General features: G+C 44.9%; 1 protein-coding gene across 2 annotated transcripts in view; it reads right to left on the reverse strand.

The window, feature by feature from the left end:
- TSPAN14 (tetraspanin 14) overlaps positions 1–11021 on the reverse strand; it is a 42681-nt gene extending 31660 nt beyond the window's left edge. Inside the window, exons 1-2 of one of the 2 annotated variants that reach the window (XM_083440595.1) lie at positions 10616–10960; positions 6188–6328 (exon numbers count right to left, since the gene is read on the reverse strand). The gene's annotated coding sequence lies outside the window, so the exon portion shown is untranslated. Of the gene's footprint in view, positions 1–6187; positions 6329–10615 lie in introns of both variants that reach the window. The other variant, XM_083440593.1, reaches the window with a different exon arrangement.
- Positions 11022–14569: the final 3548 nt, after the last annotated feature.

Here is a 14569-nt window from a genome sequence, read left to right on the forward strand (position 1 = left end):
TGTTTGCATATTACCATGCATGCTGGTGGCGTTTAGTAGCGTTTCAAAAGCAACCATTTGTTCCATGAATGTACATTCCAAATGCCAATTCCAACTCACACGCTGGTCTACTTGCGTGGGTGGGTGACATTCATAAAAGGGACACTTCTTTCTTACCAAGCCCATATTTTCTCAGTGTGGCAGTTTCTCCCTTCCCCTCTGGATGGATCACACTATGTTTCTCAAGAATTCACTCCCCTGCCACCTCTAAAGCTTCATTAATAATAATAAAAATGCCTATGAAAAGACCCTGCTTTGCATATGACTGACAAAGATTGGAAGTAATTTACTGGCCAGCAAGGCAGCTTGGGGTTTCTAGATGCCTTTATTTCAACTTAAATCTGAGCTAGTCTCAGAAAACAAGACACACTTTAGAGAAACTTCAATAGCGTGTAGGAACCTGCATCGGAACTGAAGAGCAGTGACGACGTGCATACTGCAATTTTCGGCCAAAAATGCAGAAAAGAATTCAAGATGTATGAAAAGTTACTGTTCTTCACTGTATTATTTAGGAAAAAAGGCTTTCCAACAAACACACACACTCTCTCTCTCTTTTTCTCTCAACTAGGATGGGGGTCATGAGAAAGTTTCACCCATTGTGAGATGACTCCTTCACTGAGAATGTGGACAACTTCTCTCAAAACGCTTTTGTGTCGCAGGCCTCATCTAAAAAATAATAATGAATTGTTTGGCAGCTCTTGGGAGCCCTTTGAAAGACCTTACAAAAGTTACCCCCGAAATGACATGGCAAGAATGTGCTCAGAACAAAACAAAAAAACCCTTCAAATCTTCAAAGATGCAGCCACTCATCTGAGGCATAAATAAAGCAGCCTCTGGCTTAACCAGGAGATGCCACACCTGTTGAGAGAGGAAGCGAAACTAAGCCTGGGAGAACAGATGTGGCGAGGTTTGATTCTGACACGTTTCAGTGGCCTAGAATGATATTGCCCACTTTGCTAAGGGCCTAGATGTTACTGTGCAGACCTGCAAAAATCTCCTTATGAGTTTTAGCACCCACTTCACACCGTAACACATCATAGGGTTTAATGCTGTGGCAAGACATTTTGCTGCTCAAAAGCACATACCCCGCACACACTGGAAAGACCAAAACACATATTTGCATCTTCATCTAACCCTTCCTTCCTTCTACTTCATAAAGCCACCGTCCTATGCATGCGCACCTCCCAGTAAGTCCTGCTGAACTCAGTGGTACTTAAATCCTCCATATAACCACACCACATATCCCCACAACACACACGTTTTTTCCTGTGTCCCCACCCCCACCTTGCAAAACCAGGATTGGTCCCCCAGCCCTACCTCCTCCTTGTGTTGTTGCTATGGCAGCTGCTCCTCATCAGCCACACAGTCTTGCAAGTGAGCAGACAGAGCCGTCCAGAAGACATCCTGCACCATCACCCTTCCATGCCCAATAGCCACGAGCGCACACCCTGGCTGCCCTCCAACTGATGTGGAAGGAGAGGCAGCCCAGACAAGTCCACACCCCATATTTAGTTTTGAGTTGGAGAGAAGGAAGAAGAGGAAGAGGAACAAAGCAGAACAGCTGTGATACTGCGGTTGGGCAGCAGCAAGCTCACTTTTGTTTGGTTTTTGTACGAGTAAAAAAATAATCTTCCAGTTCTGAAAGATGCCCCAAATCTGCTGCCTGAAGCAGTTCAGCTTTCTGCATAGTCAGCCCAGTCCTGATTCTTAAACCAGTCTTCCCCAACAGGGGGTTGGACTAGATGACCCTTAGGTTCCCTTCCAACTCTACAATTTTATGTCCATGCAACAGCAACCCATAAGAGATTCCACTACAACAAACAGTCTGTGTGTTTCTGATCCTGAATGGCTTCTAGTGGTGCAGCACTCAAAAGCTGCTGTCACGTTTGCAAAGCTAAGCAGGGTCTGGGATGGTTTCAAATAGGACGGGGGACCATGTGTCAAGATTCCTGCATTGAAGAGGGTTGGCTAGATGACCCTCAGAGTCCCTTCCAATTCTGAAATTCTTCATTTAAAAAACCTATACCCTGGGGGCAGTTTCCAGTAATGAAAACCAAAAACAGATACTCACACTACTACTCAGGTTACATATGCTTCAGGTTACATATGCTTCAGGTTACAGACTCTGCTAACCCAGAAATAGTGCTTCAGGTTAAGAACTTTGCTTCAGGATGAGAACAGAAATCGTGCTCCGGTGGCGCGGCGGCAGCAGGAGGCCCCTTTAGCTAAAGTGGTGCTTCAGGTTAAGAACAGTTTCAGGTTAAGAACAGACCTCCAGAATGAATTAAGTACTTAACCCGAGGTACCACTGTACTCTAAATTATCCATCACTTTTACATACTTTCTCCAAGGTTGGGGACTGTGCTATTTTCCCCTCACAATTACTTGTGAGAGCGATTAGGCTGAGGAATAGTGAATTGCCCCTGGACCTCCCAGAGAGCTTCAAGATCAAAACAAAGGTTTGAACCCAGGTTAGCCTGTTCCAAATCCAACCCTCCATCCATTACATCACGTTGTCCATCATGTGACCAACAGGCGCAGCAGTTGAAAGTCAGGCTAGCTGGGAACCTTTTTTCCCATTGTGCATTCCCCCCCCCCCCGGGAGGTTCCTTTCATTTGCCTATGTCTCAGCCGTGACCTGCCTGAACTCTATTGTACTGAGTAGAATGCCCAGAGAATGCTTGGGATTATAGCTAGGAGCATTGCTGCGGCAAGGCAATCAGTCATTGATGCTACCACAGAGAAGGCTAAAGTTCAGGATCCCCTAGCACCAAGCACATAAACCAAGACGCTTTCTTATTTACGTTTGCCCAGCTCAGGCGTTTTTCAAACGGCAGATGGGAAGACAGGACCAGTTCCACCAAGCAGCAACCTCAAGCAGTTTGTTAGAGCCAAAGAATATCACTTTGGTTAAACCTGCTGCAGCCGACGGAGACAGAAGAAATTTTCTCATTCTAGTTCTGGCTTGACAGGCGCAACATTTCTGCTCACAATCAACTGGGAGCAAAGGAAGGACGGAGAGCTGATTTTACAGAAAAGCAAGGAAGAGTCAGGCAACGGGCTCTACTCAAGGAAGGGGAGAAGATTCCAGTCTCGTGCGCCAAACACAGAGACCTGAACAGCAGCTGACTCCAAGTCTGCTACCAACCATCTTCGGCCTCTTGTCTGTCCTGATGCAAAAAATGAGCACAAGTGGTCCTTTTGTAAGCTAAAGAGAGGTGGACAATGGCACTATAGTTACAGAAACCAGTAAAAGCACATTTCTTCTGCCAGAAATCTGGAAAGTGCTGCTTGCAACCAGCGGCGGCTGGTGTTAATTTTCCCACTTTTAGAAATGCGTTGTTTCATAAAATTAATTAGTAACATGGTGGATGAACATAGTACAAATAAACTGGAATGGTGACTAGTCAAAGCTAAAGCTGTACTGAAAGCTAAGCTGTACTTAACTATCCCCAGGAAGCAGATAGATATTTACATGTACAGTTCTTCACGAATGTGAAAATGAATACACTGATAGCTTTAAGAGCTTTTCTTCTTCTTTTGTCTTAAAATCTAAACAATGTAAGGGAAATGTGTGTTACTGTGTTTTTAGCAATTCTCTATTTTATATGTAAATCATATAAAAAGTCATGTTAAAGAAAAGGGTGGGGTAATGCTACTACTACAACAATTTTTTTATTACTATTACCATTATTATTATTATTATTATTATTATTACTGTACTACTACTACTATTACTATTATTATTATATGGCATTTGAAATATTTACAAGTATTCCAATAAAAATATTTTCAAGTAAAGTTTGAGTGTGTTTAAGGATTTAAACACCACAGCAATTCTTTTTTGTTGTTTGGTGGGTGGGGAGGTGAAAGCCATGGCCGAGCTATCAATGTCTTTTCCACTCACTGCAACCAGGGTGGAGGCTGGAGGCTCCCCTCTTTCTGCCTTCCGCATTTCTTTCTCCTTCCACTGCAGCAAACAGGAGATCCACTATATCACCTCTGGGGGTGGTGTAGCTTGAGGACTCCTTTTGGGGATGTCTGGGGAAATGGAGCGAGTTAAGGTCCTGTGTGGCGCTGTGGGTTAAACCACAGAGCCTAGGACTTGCTGATCAGAAGGTCAGCGGTTCGAATCCCTGCGACGGGGTGAGCTCCCGTTGCTCGGTCCCAGCTCCTGCCAACCTAGCAGTTCGAAAGCACGTCAAAGTGCAAGTAGATAAATAGGTACCGCTCTGGCGGGAAGGTAAACGGTGTTTCTGTGTGCTGCTCTGGTTCGCCAGAAGCGGCTTAGTCATGCTGGCCACATGACCCAAAGCTGTACGCCAGCTCCCTCGGCCTATTGAGCAAGATGAGCGAGATGAGCACCGCAACCCCAAAGTCAGCCACGACTGGACCTAATGGTTAGGGATCCCTTTACCTTTAAGGTCCTGTAGATTATTGGCTGCCTCTAACACATCCCTCCCCACCCCACATGCTGCTGGCAAAATGTACTAGTGGCAGCCTACCTATGCCTCTGGTGGCATAAGTGCTCTCTGACTGATGGGCTTTCCTGCCTGGTGGTCCCTATATACCTGCATTCTATGGCTTCCCACCTGCCCTTAAGCCAGCTTTAGGACTGCAGCCAGAGTTAGAAACTCATATATATATATAATATAATTGCCAAATGGCACCTTAAACCTAGGTTGTGATCGCCACAATGGGATGTCTACGTGCCATCTGTGTGGCCTTTTTTTGTAATTGAGTTTTTTATTATCATCATCATTTTCATTTATATACTGCTTTATATAATCTCAAAGTGGTTTAGAACATTTCAAAACATCAAGCAAGCCAATCCAGAATAAAACAGAAGCAAGCTTCAGGAAAATATGTCCTATCCTTTTCATTTTGTTTTCCCCAGGCGCTAACCTGGCGTCCAGAGATCTCCACGTGGTCACAACTGGACCCGCATTAGTTGCAAAATGCACCTGGCTAATTTCTATCACTGCCTGTATGCACTTTATTGACTTTCCTCCCCTGCAATCATATACCGGTAATTCATTTCAGCCACTTTTGCCTTCTTGAAAATCATTTCAGAAACTTATACAAATTTTTAATTAAAAAACCTACATTATTATTGTTGTTCATTTTATTTACTAAATGTGATGTCACTTGAATGCGCTAAATCAGATTTCTAGTGGTTTAGGGCACTGAGAATTCTTCCAGATTCATTAAGCGATCCAAACTTTTCCAGAAAACCCACATTTCTATTTAGCAATGTCTCTGCGTGGGATTTTACTTGAGGATTTTAGTTGTTTGTGTCTTTTCAGTACCTTTTCTATTGTCCAGCGCAAAGGACAGGATACAAATGTGACAGACGCTCTGAAGGCTCGACAGAAAAGGAAAGCTTATAAATAGCAGAAAGAAATGAAGTATAAACACAGTTTTTTGAGGTTGCTGAGGGAAAGAGGACATTCTTTGTGGAAGCTATTCTCCTATTTCCTCATTCTTGTATCTTTTCATTATAGCCGGCAGAAGTATATATCCAGCTTCCTCTGTCCCTTCCTTTGCTAGCGTCTCCCAATAAATAAGGCGACCATCTGGCCACCTTCTTTAAACTAAGCTTGCAAATTCATTATTGATCCTTAAAACCCTGAAGGAAAATATATATATACACAGAAGATTGTTCAAACAAGAACTCTCAAAAACAGTCATTCTATAATCACATAAAATATCTATGAAACAGTTGGGCGGGGAGGAGTCAGTCCATTACAAAGAACTACAATTTCTCATAAGACAAGAGAGATCCCACCCCCTCACTCCAGAAAAAGTCCACTTTGCATATTTTTTTGCTGAATATTCTCCACCATTTTTGGTGACAGCCCCTATTTTTCCTCTACGATGCCGTACAATGCTGAAGAATGCAAAATGGAGGTCCCGTTGCCCAAACTTGCTGCTGCAGAGGCTCCCCACCCCCACCCCCCCCAAAAAAAGAAGAAAAAAAGAAGGAGCTGTACTATTGATACTGCTGAGGAACTGTTGGATTCAACTGCTTCTCCCTGGTGAAATTCAGTGTAACAGCGTCCCAAATTCTCTGGCCGCAATAAAAAGGCTAAAGAATTTCAAAAAGTGTTTTGCATGCAGAACTGTAACAAAACAAAACAAAACCCACCCTGGTTGTTTTCATAAGCATCCCCAAAGACAATGTTTGGCAGACTCCCTTCAGGAAGCTGTTTCACCAGAACGTTGCCGTGACAGAGACAGAGCAGTTCTGGGTCACCATCTTCAGTCCAATTTCCAGAAGTAACTCGTGCTGTAATAAATGTGCCAGTCTTTTAAGGAAGCCGTTAGCCTTTTTGTTTCCTCTGGAAGCAATGGCAAAGCTCCACCAGGAGATCAAGATGTTAACACTTCTTGCAGACATTCAACAACGTTGGTGGTGGTGGTGGTGTGGTTTTAAAAAGGCTTCTCCCACCCAACCCGCCATATTTGTTTGAAAATGAACCTCAAAGGCTAGGTAGTGGTCAAATGTAAATATATGTAAACTGATGAATAGTTTGCACTACTGCTCATTCACCTGAAGAAACAATTTGTAAAGGTGGTTTCCATTTAGACAACTTTTTTGCATCTTACTAGAACTGGAACTCTGGCCAGGAAAAGAATTGGTGTTACCAACCTCTTAACACTGGTTATGAAACAGGGAGCAGACAACCCTTCACACCTCTACTACAAGGCACAGGTCTCCCTCTTTTGTCCACTTTAAGCCACTGTTTAGTGTTACTCTGCATCTGCACTAACCAGGGGGAATGTTGGTTAGCATTAGCCTCTTAACTCATTTGGTGTTAAATCTGGGGTTGCAAACCCAGCTTAGCATGAACCATGGTTAGATCCAATGGTTAGAACCATGGCTAGCATGAACCACGCAGATCCAATGCTGAGCCACATTTAAAAGCCACTGATGGAGAAGACGAGGATTTGGAGAGGTATCATGAGCAAACAGTTCTCTAAAAGATCTTAAGTGGGATCATATGTAAAAGTTCTGAAGAATTATTATTATTTTAATATCATATGCTTTCAAGGTAGCAGCTTCTGTACCAGACCTTTAGATCATACCCTTCCCCGCTATACACTGCCTATCAGAAAAATATCCTTCAGTAATGCCAGTAGCTTTTTTTTCTCAACGCCAGAACCATAGCTAGGTGATCTCGCACCCCTGGCAGAACCGTCTAGATTGCACCCCCTAGCCATGGACAAATTAGCTCTTCTTTTCGTCTCTCCTCCAACCACCCCCTCCAGCCATTCGATTCACCCTCTATTTAAAACCATTTCTTATGAGGCAATAATTGATATTGATATTTATGGACATATTTTTAAGCCGATTTGTGGGGGGGGGGCATCGCCTGCGCCCCTGGTGGGGGCCCACCTCACCACCCCTTAGCTACAAGCCCTGCTCAAGGCACCAAGTACTTGCCTGCAGTCATTTTGCAGCACTGAGAAACACAAAACAAAAGCTGGGGGCAGAAACATTCTTGACCCTTCAATGAGACCCTCTGTATCAAATGCTCACTCTGTCTCACACATTTGAATGACCCCACACATTTTGATCCCAAAGTCATCAAGAAGCACACTCTCGATAAGAGGAAGCCAATACTCATTAGCTTGGTTCAGGTGCACATATCTTGACTGACTAACCCTCTAACTATTTGGAGTTTGTTTAAGATCCTGAGTTGTGATCCTAGTAACCACAGTTTCCTGGTTGGGATGTAACAACAAACAATGGTTAATCTAAGAATTCCTAGATTTGGTTGCATCACAATAGCCCCCCCTTGGGTGTTCTCCATGTGACGCACTCTCAACAAGGCCTCCTGATTGTCTTAGAAGCAGAAAGACGTACGAGATAAGAAAATCCCAAAGGTATGCAGGTTCCAGACAATATAGACCATAAACATAATAGCCAGCAGGCTAAAAATTGTGTATGATAGCAAAATTTACAAGTACTTTCCACACAATCCCATCGTGCTGTGGAAACAGAGCTAAGAGGCATAGCCTTGAACTTTTCTCACCCAACTGAAAGCCATCATTTGCGGAACAGTGACACATTATGGAAACCACTCTCTGGCTCTCCCCTATGGCACTATCTGTGAGGAATTGGTTACTGAACAAAAAGCAGTGTTCACTGTGTGACCATCCTATGGCACTGGGACCTCACAAATGTGCAGTCATCCACTTGACTTCAGATCTCAATGTCCTCTCCACATCAACTGCTAAGAGCTTGGCGCATGGATGTAAAGATTCACAGTGTAAGCGAGGAAACTGAGGATTGCTGCAGGGAACCCATCTTCAGTGGTGCTCCTGTCATTACACCAATACAGGATTTGGCCCTTGGCTAGCTTCCAGTCTAGAACTACAACAGGTCCTCCTTCCAAGCCACCACAGATTGCAGGTGTGATCCCTGTATGGGACAGCTGCATATTCAGGTTGGGCGAGATGATCCTCAGGCTCTCGTCCAACTCCGTGATTCTATGGCTCTGATAGTCCCACTCCACACCTACAATGTTTCACCCCTGTTCAAGGAAACAGGCTCTGTTTTTATTCAGAAATAAATTTAGTCTGCCAACTAACAAGAGGAATTTAAAATCAGAGCTGCTAACTGTGAAGTAACTGGAATGCTTGGTGACTCAATGGGAAGTACAAGGCAGGGAGTGGTTGTGTCTGAAGCATCAGCATTATCAGTACCAGATGAGACTTTGCCTTGCCTAGCAAATCCACAGGCCAAATCCACTTCCAAGAGTTGCGAGGTTTTATCATTTTGTGTCCAGGCAAAACTTTTCTGCGCAATGCCACCTTTCTCACTTTGCACAGAGCACCCAAGAAATTCAGGTTACCCACAGTCCCATTTTCCGGCCTCCCAAGGATACCCTGCTCAGCAAGGGTACCTTTTCCAAGGACCCAGCGTATCCACAGGAACAACCGAACTGAGTGAGCACAATGTGGAAGAAGATAGCTTTCTACATGCAAGAAAGTATTCTCTGTAAGTCTGCAAGTTTCCCTTTGTAAGTCCCTAATCCCCTCAAAAGAGTTACAACTCGAAAAGTGGTTTAACACTGAATCCCTCTTCCCAGGGAACTCTGCAAATTGTGGCTCTTTAAAGGGAATAGGGGCAACTCTCAGCACCTTTAACAAACTACTCTACCCCCCCCCCCATTCTTTGGGTGAACCCATGTCTGTTAAAGTGATATGATCCTGCTTTAAATGTAAAGTTCAGACAGGGCCCAAGAAGCTAACCAGCCTAGTAGCCAATTCTTCCTTCACCACGGACAACAGGGCAGCATCTTCTAGTGCACAGGAGGGCAGGCCACATGAAACGCACACCTTTTCTTTCCATCCTGCCAATGTAAACCACCCTGCCTAACAGTAGGGCCGGCATGCAGTTAGCTGAAGACAGATAATAAATTCAGCAGTAGGAGTGGATGGTTTAGTTTTGAGCCTACTAAGTTGCCACCATCCTATGAACAACAACAAAAATGTTAGCACATTTGCAAAGCTAAGCAGTACGGTTTCAAATTGAGATTCCTGTTTTCCAGGGGGTTGGACTAAATGTCCCTTTCCAAGTCTACAATTATATGATTCTATGAACCCCCATTTATCGGATGCAAAATGTCTCACCATTAGTATACTGTTAGTTTACTAGTAGTTTTATCAGGAAAAAATATAGTGTCTAAACTTTTCACCTGAAAACAAGCAACTAAGTAGTTCAGAAAGCCAAAGGGATGAGACAGGGTGTGGCAAATAAGTCATAATTTTCCTGTCAAATGAGCTACGCAAACACTCAATGGGAAGCCAGGAAATTGCTCTCAGGAAAAGGTTCAGCAGAACTGAATTCAGTTTTCATGGGAGGAGGGGGAAATACCTCTCAATACAAGTTAAAGCTCCTCTTCCCCAAGTCTGCCGATTTAAATATTTCAAAGGAGGGAAACTTTAAAAAACACACACACTCATCTGCCTTCCCCAATGGAGAATGAAAGAAACAAACCTCTGATAAATAGGATAGTTTATTAATATGTCAGGGAAAAGATGTGTACGTTCAACAGGAAAAGCACTTTAAGTTCATCAATCCTTGAGTTTTAGTCTTGTTTTTAATAACAGGAGCAGCCATGTGAAACTAAGAGGCCGATTGTTTTTAGATGCTTTCACCCGAAATCGAGTTAAATAAAGGTGGGGAAGAGAAACGACCCAGCTCCCAAAACCGATACAACAATACACAAAATTCTGGTTTTGGTTGCTTTCGGAACTCGAAAGCGGAAAACTCTCTGCCCAAGCTGAACTTGCTATGGGCCTTCTGAAAGCCCTCCGCGTTTCCTGAAAGGCCCTGCAGCTCACCAAGGGGGGGATATATGTAAATATATATATTTGTCCACGTTCTGTGAGCAACTCGATCCCAGTGGGCAAGGCTCGCGCAAGAGGAGGCTTGGAGCGGAGAACAACAAAGCGAAAGACAACAGGGTCGAGAGAGAAAACCAGCAGTTAAAGTTCTAGCAAACAACAACCGGCTCGGGCAGCAGAGGCGAGCGCGAAGCTCAGGAGCGCACAGGAAACTTACCAAGTAGCAGGGAGCCTGGCAAGTTTCCACCAAGTTGTGGGGGGAGAACCATGAGTCCGCCTAAACGCCGCCTAAGGAAAGCGAGCTTGGAAAGGAGCGAGGTGGGCGTCGGGGCTGCCCTCGTTGCGCGCTTGGGCAGGACAGGAAATCTCATGCGCAAAGCTCGCCTGGCCACGCCTGTTTTACAACCCGGCGCGCCCTCCCCCACCGGCGTTTCGTTCCTTTCTTTCTCTCTCTCCCTCCCTTCCCTAGTAAAAGGGAAGTGCTAGGCTGGGGACAGCGAGCTCCCTCTGCCTTCCTGCGCGCGGCATAACATCCGTCGAGCCGCGCCGCGCCGCGTTTTGGGGAGCCTGGTCGCACCCTTGCGCGGAGAAGCGCCCTGAGAGCAAGGCGTCGCGCGTCCCTCTTTCTGCAGGCGGGGGGGTGGGTCAGGGGTGTCAATTTGAATAAAATATTGAGGGAGCAGGTAAGCCCCGCCCAGCGTAATCGATCACATGATGCTGCGTATTCACACGCTTTGATTTGCAATGTTCATCAACTGGGGAGGGGGGAACCCCGTTAAATATTTTATGGGGGGCAAAGCCCCCTGGACCTCTAGGAGTTAGTTTCTATGGTGGGAGTGTATAAAAAAATGCATGGCCAGGTTTTGGGGGGGCAGGTTTTGTAGGACTACAAGTCCCTTCATCCCTGACCACTGGTCCCCCTGCTTGCTAGGGTTGATGAGAGTTGTAGTCCCATAACATCTGGAGGGCCAAGGTTGAGCTAAGAGTATCATCACCTGGCAGAGTCAGAGATTTCTAAGTCCTCTCTGTGCCCAGTTCCTGGTGGCACAATTTAATAAGGATATTGACTAGTTGGGATGTGTGCAGAGGGGAGCGACCAAGATGATCAAGGATCTGGAAACAAAGCCTTATGAGGAACGGTTGAAGGAGCTGGGTAAGTCTTGCCTGGAAAAGAGTGGCTGAGAGGAGGTATGACAGCTGTCTTCAAATATCTAAAGGCCTGTCACATGGAAGATGGTGCAACCTTGTTTTCTCCTCTGGAGAGTAGCACCCAAACCAATGGATCCAAGTTACGAGAAAGGAGATTATGACTAAGCTTCAGGAAGAACTTTCTGACTGTAAGAGCTGTTCAGCAGTGGAGCCCACTCCCTTTGAAGGTGGTGGACTCTGCCTTAATGCATTTCTGTCCCACCCTCAAAGAGCTCAGGATGCCACTCACCATTCTCCCCTTCTTTTTATCCTCACAACAACCCAGAGAGGTAGGTTTGCATGCGGACGGTCCCAGACTCTATCCCCAGCAACTTTAGGTGAGGCTGGGAATGTCAAGTGGGTATTGCATATGGATGCAATTAAAGACATTCCTATAGAATAACTCAATCCATAACTATGAGCCGTGGGAACTCACAAGCCCAGAGGCAGCATATCACTGAATACCTGGTGTTGAGGGCAGAGAACAGGGGAGAATGCTGTCACATTAATTCCCTATTTGCCCTTCTCAAGGGTCCAGAAGAGCTGGGGCCACTTCCAGCTTTTGCATGCCCAGCCATGATTTAAATTTAAAAATGACAGAACACTGAAACAAAATAAGGTGCCGAAAAAAGAGCGAGTGGTTTGTTTATGATAAAATCAGCTGATCTGAGAGAATATCTTCACCATGGTCTAATAGCTATATTTCCTCCTATATACATAAAAAGTTAAGGCTGTCACCATGCATTCCTCTATTGGAGCATTTGTCTCAGCGCAATCTTGGATTTTCATGAAGTCAGCATGGGCAAGAGAAGCAAGAGAGAAGACAAGTTTCAAAATGGTGGTTTTAAACAAGAGCAGGGGTTTGAATAAACCAGGGGGGTGGGACACAGAAGAGCTGTGAGAATATGGGGAGCTTGAAGGGGCTGTGAGTGGATAGGGGATGGGGTGGGGGGAGTGGTGAGGGTTGGCAAGTGGTGGATTAGTGAGCAACACAAGCAGGGGTGGCGGCCTCTAGTTATTAAAATTTTAAGTCTCATATGACAAAATCTATACTGGTTAACAAAAACCATGTCTTTTACCCAGTGCTTTTTCCCCGGGGGAACGCAGGGATCCGCATACCCCTAAACATTTTGCGAATCTTTGTACTTTTGTCCATTTACTGTATTTATTTCCCCCGATTTGAACTGTAAAATGGTGATTTTCTTGAGTCAAAATGAGAGTACCCCTAAATATTTTTTTAGAAAAAAAAGCACTGCTTTTACCAAATCAGTTCGTCATTTGCTTTAACTTGTGCTCTAAGCTGAGAGTATGTCACATTTTGCTCTGATAACCCAGGTGGGGACTTGGGCAATATGGCGCCCTGAGCGAGGACAACCTTTGGTGCCGCACCCCAAATACTTCTTATTTTTGCAATAATTCATTTTGGTACAGTTGCTTTTTTATCAGAAGGCATCTGTAGACATATAGGTGTTGTATTATTAATGTTGTTGTTGCTGCTGTTATTTTGTTCCCCCTCAGCTCAGCAACGGTGGGGGGGGGGGGAGTCATTCACACTGCCCTAAATCTGAATAAGCATAAAAAGAAGTTGTGAGGCTTATCAAATGCCAAAAAATTAACAAGTGTCTAAATTCGAGGCCCCACTGGAGTTTGAGGCATCTCACTGGCCTGTCTTTGCAAGCTTTCTAGAGTCGTTTATAGCTGGCTGCTATTGCTGGCAGAATGTGGGCACCTTCGATCTGACTCAGCAGGGCCCTTCCTGTCTTCGTGACTTGCAGCTGGTTCTGACGAGAGAAGCAGGCATGTCTGGACTGGAATGAGGCAATCTTTTCCTGTCTGCTGCACCCTTTTCTGCTTATCACTTGGCTCCCACACAGCTGGTGCTGCCCCGGTTCTTATTTCATTGACCACAGACTGGAAGCACAAGGGCATGAACCCTGCCTTGACCAGGTTACAGAGAGCTTGTGGCTACGGGGTGGGGTCCGCGCCTTTATTTCCCTACCTCTCCCCATACTTCTTCTTTCTTCTTTGGTGATCACTCGTAGCCGAGTAAGATTGTCTTCCATAAACGTGGTTTTAACAATCAGTCCGTAAGTGACTGTGGAGGCCAATTCTAGATCCACACATCCTTCCACAGTGGGGACATTGGTTTCCAGGCAGGAGCTGATCACTGTGTGGATTTGCCAAGCGTGCCTTCCTTGAGTGTCTTCAAAGCCCACGACACCTTTGGTAAAGGCTGTTCTCCAATTGGAGTGCTCACAGGCAAGTGTTTCCCAATTGTTGTTGTTTATACTACTTTTTTTTTTAGATCTGCCTTGAGACATTCTTTAAATCTCTTTTGTTGACCACCAGCATTACGCTTTCCATTTTTAAGTTCAGAATAGAGTAGTTGCTTTCGAAGACGATAATCAGGCAACCGCACAATATGACCAGTCCAACGAAGTTGATGTTGAACAATCATCGTTTCAACACTGGTGATTTTTGCTTCTTCCAGTACACTGGTATTAGTTCGCCTGTCTCCCCAAGCGAGGTGTAAAAATTATTGGCGACACCGCTGATGGAATCTTTCGAGGAGTTGGAGATGGCATTTATAAGTGGTCCATGTTTCACAAGCATACAGTAAGGTTGGTAGTACAATAGCTTTGTAAAAAAGCATTTTGGTTTCCCTGCGAATGTCCCGGTCCTCAAACATTCTGCAATTCATTCAGGAGAAAGCCACACTCGCAGAGCTCAAGCTGTGCTGGATTTCGGCATCAACGTCCGCCCTTGTGGAAAGATAACTGCCCAGTTAGGAGAAGTGATCAACATTTTCCAATGTGACACCATTGAGTTGGATTTGTGGCACTGCAGAGGGGTTCTTTTGTACTTGTTGGTGCATCAGTTTGGTTTTTTGGATGTTGAGCGATAGGCCAAGCTTTTCATGAGCTTCTGCGAAGATATTTAGGATGGTTTGGAGGTCATCCTCTGAGCGTGCACACACTACATT

The sequence above is a fragment of the Podarcis tiliguerta genome (assembly GCF_965153285.1).
Source record: "Podarcis tiliguerta genome assembly, chromosome: 5".
Taxonomy (NCBI): Eukaryota; Metazoa; Chordata; class Lepidosauria; order Squamata; family Lacertidae; genus Podarcis; species Podarcis tiliguerta.